This window comes from Orcinus orca, chromosome 20 (genome assembly GCF_937001465.1).
Source record: "Orcinus orca chromosome 20, mOrcOrc1.1, whole genome shotgun sequence".
In the NCBI taxonomy this organism is placed as follows: domain Eukaryota; kingdom Metazoa; phylum Chordata; class Mammalia; order Artiodactyla; family Delphinidae; genus Orcinus; species Orcinus orca.
In genome coordinates, this window is record NC_064578.1 from 54065311 (window position 1) to 54080472 (window position 15162).

The 15162-nt window shown below is 40.5% G+C and overlaps 2 protein-coding genes and 1 pseudogene across 4 annotated transcripts in view; 1 reads left to right on the forward strand and 2 right to left on the reverse strand.

Annotated features, from left to right (window-relative positions):
* Positions 1-15162, reverse strand: part of LOC117199139 (zinc finger protein 677-like) — a 545188-nt gene that overhangs the window by 526155 nt on the left and 3871 nt on the right. The window lies entirely within an intron of this gene.
* The window catches only part of LOC101279864 (zinc finger protein 160-like), a 325017-nt gene that overhangs the window by 149004 nt on the left and 160851 nt on the right, over positions 1-15162 (forward strand). The gene's annotated exons all lie outside the window — the stretch shown is intronic.
* Positions 4295-5609, reverse strand: LOC117199224 (zinc finger protein 665-like; annotated as a pseudogene).

Here is a 15162-nt window from a genome sequence, read left to right on the forward strand (position 1 = left end):
AAGAAACTGGATGGGGACACAGCCCCAACCATAACTGACAGGTTGCCTAAAGAAATCCTGAGCCCACAGCCATCTCTACACATGCCCTGCCCACCAGAGGGCCAAGACCCAGCTCCACCCACCAGTGGGCAGGCACAAGCCTTGAGACCAGCCTCACCCACCATGGGGCACACGTGAGAAGCAAAAAAACTGAAGTCCTGCAGTCTACAGACAGAATCTGCAAACACAGGCCAGACACAACCCTGGGACCAGCTGGCCCCTGACCCTTGGCTTACAAGAGGGGAGTGTACTGCTGGGACACAAAGGATGTTGCCTAAAGTGGGAGACACTTTCTCATCCCTCCAAGGATGAGAAGCTCAGCTAACCTACCACATACCTAAAAATACAAATAGCAATTTAGACAAAATGAGGCAACAGAGGATTATGGTTCAGATAAAGGAAGAAGATAAAACCCCAGAAGAACTTAGTTACATGAAGATATGCAATCTACCAAAGGAAGAGCTCAGAGTAATGACCATAAAGGTGATCAAAGACGTCAGAAGGAGAATGGATGCACAGAGCAAGAAATGAAAAGTTTTTAACAAAGACTTAGAAAGTGTAACAATCCAACAGAACTGAAGAATACAACAACTGAAATGTAAAGAAAAAAACAAAAAACTAGAAGGAATCAACAGTAGACTAAATGAGGCAGAAGAATGGTCAGTGAGCTGGAAGACAGAGTAGTGGAAACCACCCCCGAACAGAAAAAAGAAAAAAGAATGAAAAGAAAGGAGGACAGTTTATGAGACCTCTGGGACCACAGCAAGTGTGCCAATATTCACATTATAGGGGATCCAGAAGGAGAGAGAGAGAGGGCCTGAGAAAATATCTGAAGAAACAATAACTGAAAAATTCCCTAACAAGGGAAAAGAAAGAGTCACCTAAGTATAGGAAGTGCAGAGTTCTATATCCATATAAAAACTTCACAGTAAACACAAACCAAAAATCTGTCATAGATACACATTCAGAAAGCACCTGAGGGCTTCCCTGGTGGCACAGTGGTTAAGAGTCTGCCTGCCAAGGTAGGGGACAGGGGTTCGAGCCCTGGTCCAGGAAGATCCCACGTGTCACGGAGCAACGAAGCCCATGTGCCACAACTACTGAAGTGTACGTGCCTAGAGCCCACGCTCCACAGCAAGAGAAGCCACCACAATGAGAAGCCCGCACACCACAGCAAAGAGTAGCCCCCACTCGCCACAACTAGAGAAAGTCCGCATGCAGCAACAAAGACCCAACGCAGCCAAAAATAATTAAAAAAAAAAAGAAAGCACCTGAAAAGATGCTCAACATCATGGGCTCTTCCACTTTGTACAGCTCCATGGAGCACCTCTTTATTTACTAGGTACGATGCTGCCCAATTCATGAAGCATTCAATAAAGCCAATTAGATCTTTCCATTTCCTTGGTTGAACTGTTGTACACTAATTGAAGTCAAGAGTCTGAAAGGCACTGCTATACGATTTGCATTATAGACATTTGAATATTCTGCAACAGAGTGTGGAGAGAATAACTCAAGTACAAATTACGAGTATATAATCTCCGACTTGTATGTTGTTTGATCCCATATTGGAAAGATTGTTATAGATGCTTTCAACCCTGAGATACTAACAGTGCATTGCTAGCTTCTGCTATAAAGTACAGAGACGGAATAAAACTGTTGGAAAAAGGAATATCATACATCCAGTGTTGTGACAAAGTTGATTATTTTATTAGTTAAAACAGGAGACTAATGATACATTCTGAATAAAACAGCAGCAAAATGTAATGGCGAGAGTTAAGTGTGAATCATATATATACACACACTATTCTGAATATTTTCATTAAATGTTCCTCTCCAGAATATTTCTCTCTTCAATTTCCAACAATAAGACTAATTTTCCTTTAAACACAGATATATAAAACTACTATTGCCACTCAATGGAGAAAGTGACCAAGTCTACCCCTGCATTATTGCTACTGGATAAACAGTCCCCAGTAACCTGTCACTCTCCTCTCAGGTAAAAAAAAAAGCCCAGAGACTTCCCTGGCGATCCAGTGGTTAAGTCTCCTGGTACCAGTGCTTCCATTGGAGGGGGCACAGGTTCCATTCCTGGCTGGGGAACTAAGATCCCCCATGCTGTACGGCAAGGCCAAAAAATTTAAAAAATAAAAACAAAACCAAATAAAACCCAATCACTTGGTATTCTTCCTGTGTTGTTCATGGTCAGCTGGTAAAGCATTCTGCACTATAACACACAGTGGTCTATCTATGAAAGGGCACCCTGAATATAATAATCATGGTGAGTCAAGTCACAGACTTACACTATTCTCTGGCCCTCCCTCATGCTAATTCACACACTATTGAATTTAATAATTGAGGGGCCTTGTTTTTCCAGGGAACATGGATGCGAATGAACCACAACTAATGAAGTTGGCCCCTTCATCTTTTTTTTTTTTTTTTTTTTTTTTTGCGGTACGCGGGCCTCTCACTGCTGTGGCCTCTCCCGTTGCAGAGCACAGGCTCCGGACGCACAGGCCCAGCCGCTCTGCGGCATGTGGGATCTTCCCGGACCGGGGCACGAACCCGTGTCCCCTACATCGGCAGGCGGACTCTCAACCACTGCGCCACCAGGGAAGCCCCAGGGTTCTTTGATACTAAAAGGGGAGAGAGTAAAGTCCTGCTTCAGGTCAGACTCCCGTGAAATAAAATTTATACTTTATGGCAAGACAAGAAAAATTTACATAAATTCTTTTCTGCCTTTTGGCTTCCTCTCTCCCCGCACTGTGCATTGTGTATTTGCCTGATACATCAACCAAACTTGATACATCAGCAGGAATAAATACTCAACCATAAAGACACATTCTCCTAGCATCAACAAGGCAACTCCTTAAAAGATAATATTCCTTTTTGATCTTGTAAAGGTTCACATGACCTACCACGATGATGCTTAGACCTGGATTATGTGAACTGTCAAAAATATGTCACTTGGGGCTTCCCTGGTGGTGCAGTGGTTGAGAGTCCGCCTGCCGATGCAGGGGACACGGGTTCATGCCCCGGTCCGGGAGGATCCCACATGCCACGGAGCGGCTGGTCCCGAGCCGTGGCCGCTGAGCCTGCACGTCCGGAGCCTGTGCTCTGCAACGGGAGAGGCCACAACAGTGAGAGGCCTGCGTACAGCAAAAAAAAAAAAAAATATATATATATATGTCATTTGATGTATAACTGTCTGTCTCACAAAAATTATGTAACTCTGCTTTGATTTCTAACAGGCAGAACAGTTCTCAGAGCTTTCTGAGATGCTCTTCCCAGGATACAATCCTCTATTTTGGCTCAAATAAAATTTTCCATTTTTTTCTCAGATGCACTGGTTTTCTTTCTGGTGACACTCTGGAAGGGGTATGTTAATTTCTTCCTTCCTGAAGCCATTCACAGGTGGGTCTGGTCAGGATGCTTCCTGGGAGCTAAGCAAAGGTATTTTACATTAACACTCATTACAAGGGTGGCAGTGTATCCAGAGATGGCCCATTATATATAATTTAAGTGTATAGGCAACATCCCTTTGGTGACTGACTTCTACCAAAAGCAATAGAATACAAAGGTTAAAGTAAAAGAAACAAGTCCAATATGGAATCCTACTTCTTCTTCTCTATTACTTCATCCTTTTTTTTTTGGCCGCACCCTGCAGCATTTGAGATCTTGGTTCCCCGAGCAGGGATCAAACCCACACCTGCTGCATTGGAAGCACGGAATCTTAACCACCGGCCCACTAGGGAAGTCCCTGTTCTCCCCTATTGCTTCAAACTTCAGATTGAAAAGCACAAATAGTAATGTATGCTTTTTGAGAAAAATCAAATAATGGAATATTTTATACACTGAAGACAATGGGCCATTTCCATACATGTCCTTCTTCCTCAAATATACACATCATGTCATAAGTTTTAACAGTGGGTGACTTGTCATGGTTCTGCTGTGTGTCACATCTCAAAGAGGTAAAGATTTATTCCTAGTATGCATTCTCTAGTGTATGGGCTGTTGTAAGAATTGCTCAAAATATTCACCAGATGCCTTAAATTTTTAAGAATTCTCCCAAATATGTGTTCTTGGGTGAACCATACGGACACACTATTTCAAAGAGCTTCCCTGTGTATATATTTTGACCTGTATGAATGCTCTCAACACCAAAGGTGTGCATACTTGATGTAAAAATTTACAACATCCGTTACATTTGAAAGTTCGCTCTTCAACATAAATTCTCACTGTTCTACATTTTTGATCTTCAAAAATGAGACTTAGCAAACCATATTGTTTTGAGTGGTTTCTCTCCAGTATGTATTCTCCAATGAACTCAAAGATGTGATTTTCGACTAAAGGCCTTGCCTCATTCATTATATTTGTAAGGTTTCTCTCCAGTATGAACTCTCTGATGACTTAAAAGGTTTCCCTTTACACTAAAGGCCTTGCCACACTCATTACATTTGAAAGGTCTCTCTCCAGTGTGAATTCTCTTATGAACTGCAAGGTTTGATTTCCGACTAAACATCTTGCCACACATTACATTTGAAAGGTTTCTCTCCAGTATGAATTCTCCAAAGAATTCGAAGATGTGGCTTTTGTCGAAAGGGCTTACCACATTCATTACATTTGTAAGGTTTCTCTCAACTATGAATTCTCTGATGACTTAAAAGGGTTCCCTTTACACTAAAGGCCTTGCCACAGTCATCACATCTGAAAGCTTTCTCTACGTTATGTACTCTGATGATCTGTAAGATGTGAATTTTGATGACTTGTAAGGTGTGATTTTAGACTGAAGAACTTGCCACACTCATTTGAAAGGTTTCTCTCCAGTATGTATTCAGCAATGAACTTGAAGATATGGTTTTTGACTAAAGGCCTTACCACATTCATTACATTCATAAGGTTTCTCTCCAGTATGAACTCTCTGAAGACTTGCAAGGGTTCCATACTGACTAAAAACCTTGCCACAGTCGTTACACTGATACGGTTCCTCTCCAGTATGAACCCTCCGATGAGCAGCAAGGTGTGAGTTTTGGCTAAAGAGTTTGCCACATACATCACATTTATATACACTTTTTCCTATATGAATGATCTGATGTCTCCTGAGGTATGAGCTGCCATTAAAGGTTTTGCCACACTCATTACATTTGTAAGGCTGCTCCACAGTATGAATCCTCTGATGGGTTGCAAGCTTTGCATTATGACTAAAGATTCTGCCACATACATCACATTTACGTAATTTCTCTCTTGTGTGGATGATCCGATGTCTAATGAGGTGAGATCCCTGAAGAAAGGTTTCGCCACACATTACATTTGTGAGGTCTTTCCCTGAGTGCTTTCTGATCTTGTGTCTGTATTGAAAGATGGATAAAATCTTTCTCATGTGTATTAGGGACGTTGGTTTTGACATGAGGAGGAATTCTTTGAAGTGGTGAAAATGAGGAACTACTGTTGTTAGATCTTTCAACTTCATTACATTCATAAAATATCCCATCAGTTTTAAATATCTGCAGTTTCTTTTGAACATTTAATCCAAGCCTATTTCCAATGGGTTTGATTCCTACATCCCTTTTACCATGTCAATCTCTTTCATCAGTGAGATTTCCATCATGGGTTATAGGCATTCCTTTGTCATTTCTTTCATTACCTCTGCACCGACACTCAAAGTCATACATATCTTCCTGGATTTCTCTGATGTGCAAATGTTTGATTTCATCGTTTTCAGGTCTTCCCAACATCAGTGTTTGGAACACTTCTCCTGGATCAGTGTTTACTTTTGGTTGTAACTGCTTGATCACATGTATAGGAAAAATATCTACAAGACATAAACATCTATAGGTATCCTGTCACTACAATTCACAAATAAATATTTCATGTTGAATACATGATATTACACCACAAGTAATACTTATACCAAGCACAGTTAGGAAACTTTCCAAACATGATCTTAAAAGTTTGATAAACTCAAAGCATGTAATGCTTAACTAAAGAAAGAGTGATAAAATATAATTCAAATTACTTTTAGGGTAGTCTAGTTTCAAACTCCTAAGACAAAAACACTCACATTTGACAAACAAATGTCAGCTCTCAGAGAAAGGGTATGTTTCCACCATAACCCCAAAGACCACACTCATTAACAGTAAGCATGCTGCTGGCTCATAATTGAGGAGAAAAATTTTTACACTGCAGATATATTCTGCCTACTTCCTATACATAAATCAATGCTAAATAACTGACAATATATTGTAATGGTAAATAATACAAAATTAGCTCTGCCGGTGAATAATCTAAGTAACTGGCTCTTTAGAATTGTAAAACAGATACAGCATAGAGGAAGTGAAGAATCCAACAAAACAGCTGTTAAGAAAACAATGCATTTTTCTCAATCATGCTATAAAACTATGTACCCATAAGGAAAAGCATTTTATAACATTAACAAGTAGTACATGTTAGTCGTATTGCATAATACATGCTGAACAACCATCATCTGTAAATCACACGTATAAATTAATATGTAAAATATTCTTCATTTCTCTATCAGGCAATAAGTAGAGAATTCCCTATCTATGCAGTAGCATTAAAAAGGTAGTTCCAAAATATATGGGATGAACAGTGAACACTTTGTATACTCATTAACTGAGGTCAGACACGTTGCTGAGAACAAAGTGCAAACGAAAAGCAAACAGGATATAATGAAGACAAAGGTGTATCATGAAAAACATGACAGAATACTAACGTATCTTTTTCTAAAAAAGTAACTTTTCACTATTTATGAAAAAACATGCAATAGTCTAAGCCATCTAACAGCAAAAATTTGTTTTAAAAGGCTTGAGGTAAATTAACATGATTTTTAAAATCAGGGCAGTAGAGGCACAGGTTTATGTACATTAACCCAACTGACACAGAAAGGGGTGACAGAACCATAACTTGAATCTGGACCTAGAGACTGAGAACACTCATTCTCAAGCATGACCACCCCCAGGCAGGACAGATTACCACATAATACAACTAATACCAGAAGTTTAGAAGGAAAACGCCAAGGGAGATGCAAGAAGAAGTCAGCTGTGTAACTACTAAGTTTATTCGGCCGTCCCTCTGGGAAATGGTTTCTGAGTCATCACTGCGGCAGGTAGCGCCTTGGGTCACGTCCTGAGAAAGTTGTTCGACAGATTATGAGGGATCATTTCTACGGTGTGAGTGATGTGGAATGTGGATGGATGGGTGAAGAAGCGCTGTCAATTTGGGGACCGCAAGGAGAACAACTTAAATATTGGAGCAAATGACAGTGTTTCCAGGACATCAAGACACCATGTGAGGAAAAGTCAGGACTGAGAAAGGATTTGAGTGGCAGGCAGCGTATATGTATACGTGGGAGCACAGCTGGTGACTGCGTACCTGTGTGAATATAACTGTACGAGGGCAACTAAGATACTGACCTTAAAAAAAAAGAATTGGTTTAGCAATTGATAGGACACTGTCGATTTTTAACTATGAGAATTATACTCTGAGTATAGGACAGAAAGAAGAGAGATTTAAAAAGGGAGAGAGTGAGATGCTGTAGGGAGAAAGCAGGATTATATCTATTATATGATTTGCTGTGTAATGTATCCAACTGTATATTCCATAATTTCCACTGTCATACTTACATTCCAGAAAAACATATAATATTCCAGGAGATTGCACAAGAATGTTCTTAGCAAAAATCAGAAGAAAAAAAAAACAGGAAAAGGCCATCTAAAGGAGAAGAATGAGTTTCTTCTGTACACACATGTGCAGATACAAAGAAACCGAATAAACAGTCCAGTAGAGTAGGAGGCCATGATTGTAAAAGTGAGTCTCCCTAAATCTGTGTTCCCCTGCTGAGTTTGATTAATCTCTCTATCCAAAATTTTATTCCATTTCTTGTCTTCCCACACCTGTTCCCCTCAAGACTGAGCAGTATCAAAGAAAACGGGGAACTGAAACAAACGGAACCCAGCAGGGCCCTCCTAGATACCTCCTAGATACCAAAAGCCTTTCCAAGTGCCGTGATTCCTCTTGGTAGAAAAAGGCTTCGGTCTCCTGGATCTTCCCTGAGTTTCAAAGAGCAGATTCAAGCAGATACTCATTAGGGGAAGGAGGGAATGCAGAAAGAAAGGAAAAGCAAGCCCAACATAATCTTTCCCATGACTCATAGCTTAAACTGATACCTTGATCTATGAGCCCAAACTGTGGCTTCAACCAGCGGCCCCAAGAGGACTGAAAAAATTGATGACAGTCAGAGGACCAAGTGAGAAGTAAAATTCTTAAGCCGTCACATCGGTTCTAAGTAAATAATAAAATGTCACAACTATTGCTTTTGCTTTCTCCCAGAAGGAAGTTAAGGGATCAGAAGACTGTGATTAGGAATTTGTTTTGCAGAAACCTACAGAATAATCAGGAAGATGCCACAACGTGGTGCCCAAAGTCTGCAGCTGAGATCTTACAGGGAAGCTGGGATCACAGACACTCCCCTCCCTTCTCTCCTTTTCTCTCCAAAAATCTTACACCCTGGCCAACCCGCAAGATGCATTTGAGGCAAGTTTAGGTCTACCATCTTCCGGGTTGGTGCCTCTTTGATTAATAAACCTTTCTCTGCTCCAAACTCTAAAGTTTCAGTTTGTTTGGCCTCACTGAGCACACAAACTTGGGTTCAACCTCATTATGTCTGAATATGTTCTCTGTTCAGAAAAGGTATAGGACTATGCTGAAAGCCATGCTTCAATGGAGTAGCTCCTCAGAGCTCTCATCATACTTAATGGTGAAAGAATGAAAGCTTTTCCTCTAAGATCAGAAACAAGACGAGGATACCTGCTCTCAATATTTCTAAAAAAACATAATACCCGAAGTCCTAGAAAGAACACAGACGCAGAAAAAGAGATAATAGGGATCCCAATAATGAGAGGAAGCAAAATTATCTGACATTATATAACATGTAGAAAACCCTGAAGGGCATCCCTGGTGGCGCAGTGGTTGAGAGTCCGCCTGCCGATGCAGGGGACACGGGTTCGTGTCCCGGTCCGGGAAGATCCCACATGCCGCGGAGCGGCTGGGCCCGTGAGCCATGGCCGCTGAGCCTGCGCGTCCGGAGCCTGTGCTCCGCAACGGGAGAGGCCACAACAGTGAGAGGCCCACGTACCGAAAAAAAAAAAAAAGAAAAGAAAACCCTGAAGATTCTGTAAAAAAAGAAACTGCTAGAAATAATGAAAGACTGCAATAAACTTACAAGACACCAAGTCAACATGGAAAAATCAATTCAGTTTCTAAACCTTAAAAATGAACAATCAAAACAGAAATTGAGAAAACAATTCCATTTACAATAACATCAAATAATAAAATAAAATACTTAGACATAATGTTATACATGACAGGAAAGACTTGTACACTGCAAATTAAAAAGACTGCTGAAGGACTTCCCTGGTGGTCCAGTGGCTAAGGATCTGCACTTCCAATGCAGGGGGCCCGGGGTTGATCTCTAGTCAGGGAACTAGACCCCACATGCTGCAACTAAGAGTTCACATGCCGCAGCTAAAGATTCCTGCAACTAAAAGATCCTGTATGCTGCAACTAAAGATCCCTAGTGGTGCAACTAAGACCTGGCACAGCCGAATAATTAAATAAATATTAAAAAAAAAAAAGACCACTGAAAAAGCTTATAAAAGACACAAATAAATGCAAAGGTATCTCAAATCCCTAGACTGAAAGTCAATACTACACAAACTGGTCAACACGTCAAATTATCCCCTAGTGAAATCCCAATAGCTTTTCCCCAAAGAAACAGAAAAATCCATCCGATGTTTCATATGGAATCTCCAGAAACCCTGAATAACAAAAATAAGCTTGAAAAAAAACAAAGTTGAAGGTCTCACACTTATTTCAAAACTTCTTCCAAAGCTAAACTTACCAAGACAATGTGGTACTGGCATCAAGACAGAGAGAGGGATCCTTGAAACAGAACAGAGACATCAGAAAAAAAAACTTGTGTATATGCTAAACTGATGCTCCACAAGGGTGTCAGGACCATTCAATGGGAGAAGGGCAGTCTACTGAACAAAAGGTGTTGAGAAAACTGGAAACCCACTAACAAAAGTATTTAGTTGCACCACTGTCTTACACGACAGAAAAAAATTAACTCAAGATGGTTCAAAAAGCTAAACCTAACTCCCAAGTGTATGAAAGTACTAGAAGTAATCATACAAGGAATGTTTCTTGACATTGGATTCACCAAGGACTTATCAGATAACACTAAAAAACACAGCCCACGAAAGAAAAACAGATAAATTGGACTATATCAAAATTATAAAATACTGTGAATTAAAGCATGCTCTAAGTGAAAAGACTCTATGGTATAAGAGAAAATATTTGCAAATTATATATTTGATAACAGATTAACATCTAGAATACATAAAGAACTCTAAAAGGGACTGATCAATTCTACCATGGCGGGGCGCGGGGGCCTTCCCCAATCAACCAACCCACACACTGCTAACATAAAAACAAAAACACGAAGATTAACACAAAATGTATGAACTTAATAATAAATACAAATAAGAATCATGTATAATGCATATGAATATACAAAATGAAAGTACCACTGTCTTAAAAAAAACAAATGATGCTTCATCACTGAAAGTATCATTCCATTTCATAAGCTCCCTCATTAAGATTCTTCAATATTAGCTGTTGAGGTAAATGAACAATGGCACACAGGCAACGAAAAATGTGGCATCAACAACAGATCAGTTCATATTTAGCAACCTGGGATAAATTTCTACACCATTTACAGAGGCTAAAATGAATGATCGTTGGTATATGTGAACAACATTGTCATAGTGCCCTTGAGACAGGCTTTTGTGACAGTCCCCAAAGCCAGAAAAACACCTGGAAAGACTTATCAGACAGGCTCTCGTGATACTTTCTACCTCGTGTCCCAAAACGTGCTGACCACTCCAATGAGTAGCTTCAAGTGGTGACTCTGAACAGAGGAGGAAAATATTACAACATGAGGGAAGTGTCTCCATTAAATGTTTTCTGGTAACCAGCAAACACACTCCACAGAGAATCCACCACAAGTTCCCTATTACACATGCGTACATTATCAGAGCAAAGAAACCAGATAAAATTTCAGACCTTAGGACTATACTGCAAAGGAATTTAAGAGATAAAATCATACAAACTAAGCAGAATGTAAAATCAGGAAGAGTCGACATTCCCAGACTAAGCAGAGCAGTACAGGAGCAAAAAACAATGCAACATGTGAGGGTCAGACATTCAAGGATCTTGAGACGGGACCACGTGCTCAATCCACAGATGCCAAGCTAAGAGCCTGACAGATTCACCACTGGTCTCCTGGTAGTATTTAGGATCAAAAAGAGGATCTCTCCATCCACGGTGCTTACAGTTTTCCTAAGTACAAGCACAGAAGATCCAATCCACCTAGCTGTGCCACACACCCCTGAACAGAAGAAACGGCTGAGGGATCTAAACCAGCAGAGAGGACCTGAGACAGCTACAGCAGGTGCTGAGGGGCCACGTGGAATACAGAGCAGCCAGTGTTTCCACATCTTCTGATTACTTCTTCCAAGTACAGCAACTCTGATCAAACCGGGATGGGCTCAGGGGTGGGACTCCAGAGGCATCAGCTCTGATCTACGGGGACTAAGAACTGAGCATCCAGGGGAATCAAGACCAGAAGGAGACATGAAGGGGCAAGAGACCCCTTTAAAACAGCCCACCTCATGCTCCTCAAAGTCAAGCAAAACCCAGTTCACAAAAGCCAGATGAGGAGTGTTGTGGGTCATGATAAAGACCTTGCTTTTGTCTCTTGTGGAGCTGCAGCACCACTGCAGGGTAAAAGAAAGCATTATCCATGATGAAGGACAGGGTGATAACTCCAGGAGATGAAAAACACCCTCTGAGACTTTTCAATAAATGAACTTCTGTTTTCCCAAAAAAAAACTCTCCACCGTGAGAAAAGTTTCCCAAACTCTATTAATGTTGTGGCTTCCTCTCTGCCCTTATGAGATCCCATCTGTGTTCACACTTCTCACACATTCCCACCCATTTGGTTTTTGGGTCTTTTCACATCACACATCACAGTCCAGGGCTCTTTCTCTTGCTCCAAAAGGGAGATAATATTCAGATCAAAAACAGAACTGCCTGATTATCGGAACAAAAAATGTAAAGTGCTACGGTTTTCCGAAAATCACAGCTCTTTCTTCAACTAAGGAGTGAGGACATTACAGGTGGGTCAGGAAAAATATTTCACAAATTCATCCACTGCCCCCTTCTAAATGCATCAGGAACAGTATATAATGTGCAAATATTGAGCTCTCTTCCTAGAGACACTAAGTCAAAAGCCAAAAGGTAGAAAATGGGAAATTGGGTATTCGTTTAAAGTTTGCCATTGAGCTTTATACATAATTAAGCTCTGGAACAACTCCTGATGTAACATGAAATGGACAGATTATCCAAAGAAAGGGTCAGTTTAAACGCATGATGGTACTTCATGTCTGAGTCCACAGGCTTTTCAGATCAAAGGAAACAGGGCCTCCCAAGAGGCACAGGGGGAAGATGCAAAGGCAAAGCCCAGCTGTGGAGGGAAGTTATCCTCACCCAGGGAGATCAGGTTCCTGTAGGTCTCCACCATCACATCCCTGTACAAGGCCCTCTGAACAGGGTCCAAGCATTCCCACTCCTCCTGAGTGAATTCGATGGCCACATCCTCAAAAGTCAACCGTTCCTGAAATGAAAATATATTTTCACCAAGGGGCCATGAGGAGAGTTCACATCTTCATACAAAAGGAAAAGAGAAGAAGGGGTAAGGATTGACTTGGTTGAAGTGTATGTTCCACCAGGTCCATGTAGAAGTATTGGGAGACATTATGTGCCTCTAATTTTAACTTCTTATGCTTTTTCATAAGAGATTATGATATCTTCCAATTACTAAGGGTGTTTCATCTTTGTGGAAAATCCATGAAACATCTATAAATAAAACTCAAAGATGGGTTGTCTATCCAGATGTGTTTGATATTATGTTCTCCACAGTAACTGAAAGTCAATATCTTGATGAGTTGCAGTCTGAGTGGCGTCTTGAGAGAGACAAAGCCCACAATGGCTCTAGAGAAAAGTCAAAATCTTCAATTATGATGATTATAACAACAACGATTAAAAGTTTGGAAATACTTTTCTTTTTTAATTAATTTATTTTATTTATTTGTCTGCGTCGGGTCTTAGTTGGGGCAAGTGGGATCTCTGTTGTGGCATGCAGGATCTTTCATTGCAGCGTGTGGGCTCTTCAGAGCAGCTCACGGGATTCTCTCTAGTTGTGGCACAGGGGCTCAGTTGTCCTGTGGCATGGGGGATCTTAGTTCCCTGACCTGGGATCGAACCCGCATCCCCTGCATTGGAAGGCGGATTCTTAAGCACTGGACCACCAGGAAAGTCCCTGGAACACTTCTTATTACTCTAAATTACTGTAATATTAATCTAAACATTACTCTATAAAGTGCTTTACAGGTATGAACATATCATCAACGTAACAGCTCATTAGAGAAAGATCTGTTCCCATCTTACAGAAGAAAAAACTGTGTCAGAGACCCTCTGAGAAACTTGACTCAGGTCAAGAAGTTAACAAATGACACAGCAAGCACCTAAACTCAGAGGGTTGGGCTCTGAAACTGAAACTTAAAAATCAAACAGATAAGTAACAGAGAGCATTAAAAGGACACACAGAGGGATACCTGAGAAAACCTGAAAAAAGTCCAAGGTGAATGCAGAAAAGCATGAAAGGCCATTATAAATGTGGGCACGCACACACATATATTAAAAATTTTAGTAATCTTACTACAATTTAAACCATTAACATGATAGCATAGAAAAAATTCAAGGCCACTGAGTATACTGAAGATATAATTTCGACTACAAAAGATGTAATACATAGTTTTAAAATCATGTTGTTTATCTAAACCAGGGATGCCGTGCACATCCATGAACTTATGCACACACATGTCCACACTAAATTACTGAAATGATAGTTGTTTCCTGACATATTTTCAATTTTTTAATCACCCTTTTATTCATGGGTATTTCAGCATCTTTCAGACAATGAAAATGTATCAACTGTACTGAATTTAGTTTGTCAACGTGATTCCATAATAGGCTACTAAAAGAAAAATGGTATGATCATAAAAAAAAAATACTTTAACTCCAATCTCAATAACTATATTCAAAAATATAAATACAACTTCAGCCATTAAAATTTACATACTTGGGCATTAACAACAGGCCAAGAGTTTCCTTGTTTTTTCTAATAATAAAACATTGATTTGGGACTTCCCTGGTGGCACAACGGTTGAGAATCTGCCTGCCAAATGGAGGGGACACAGGTTCGAGCCCTGGTCCGGGAAGATCCCACATGCCGCGGAGCAACTAAGTCTGTAAGCCACAACTATTGAGCCTGCGCTCTAGAGCCTGCGAGCCACAGCTCCTGAGCCCGCATGCCACAACTACTGAAGCCCACGCACCTAGAGCCCGTGCTCCGCAACAAGAGAAGCCACTGCAATGAGAAGCCCATGTACCACAACGAAGAGTAGCCCCTGCTCGCCGCAACTAGAGAAAGCCCACACGCAGCAACAAAGACCCAACGCAGCCATAAATAAATTAATTTTTTAAAAATCGATTCAAAATTAGAATAGTAGTATTCTACATTATTTTCACAGATTAAGAAAAAGTTTATCACAACAGTGAAGTTATAAACTTCTTGGAGAATTAAAAATCATGAAAAAAAGAATGTGGAAAAAAATTATTATTAAAAAACACATTTCAAACAAACGTCATGATGAAAAGGAAATACTTGATGCATTCCCTCTGAAGTTACAGTGCAGTGAAGCGGGCTGGCCAGGGTTCCTGCCTTTCACCACTGTACAGGTTTCCTGAGCAGGGACCACTAGAGGAAGTAACAGGAGGAAAACCGAGAGCGAGAGCCACAGAGAGAGCATATCAGAGATTTAAAACTGTGAACATTCACACATCTAAAGACACGGAAAGGTGAAAAGTGAAAGGATGGAAAAGATATTCCATCCTAAAGAGAGCAGGGGTGACTCCATAATA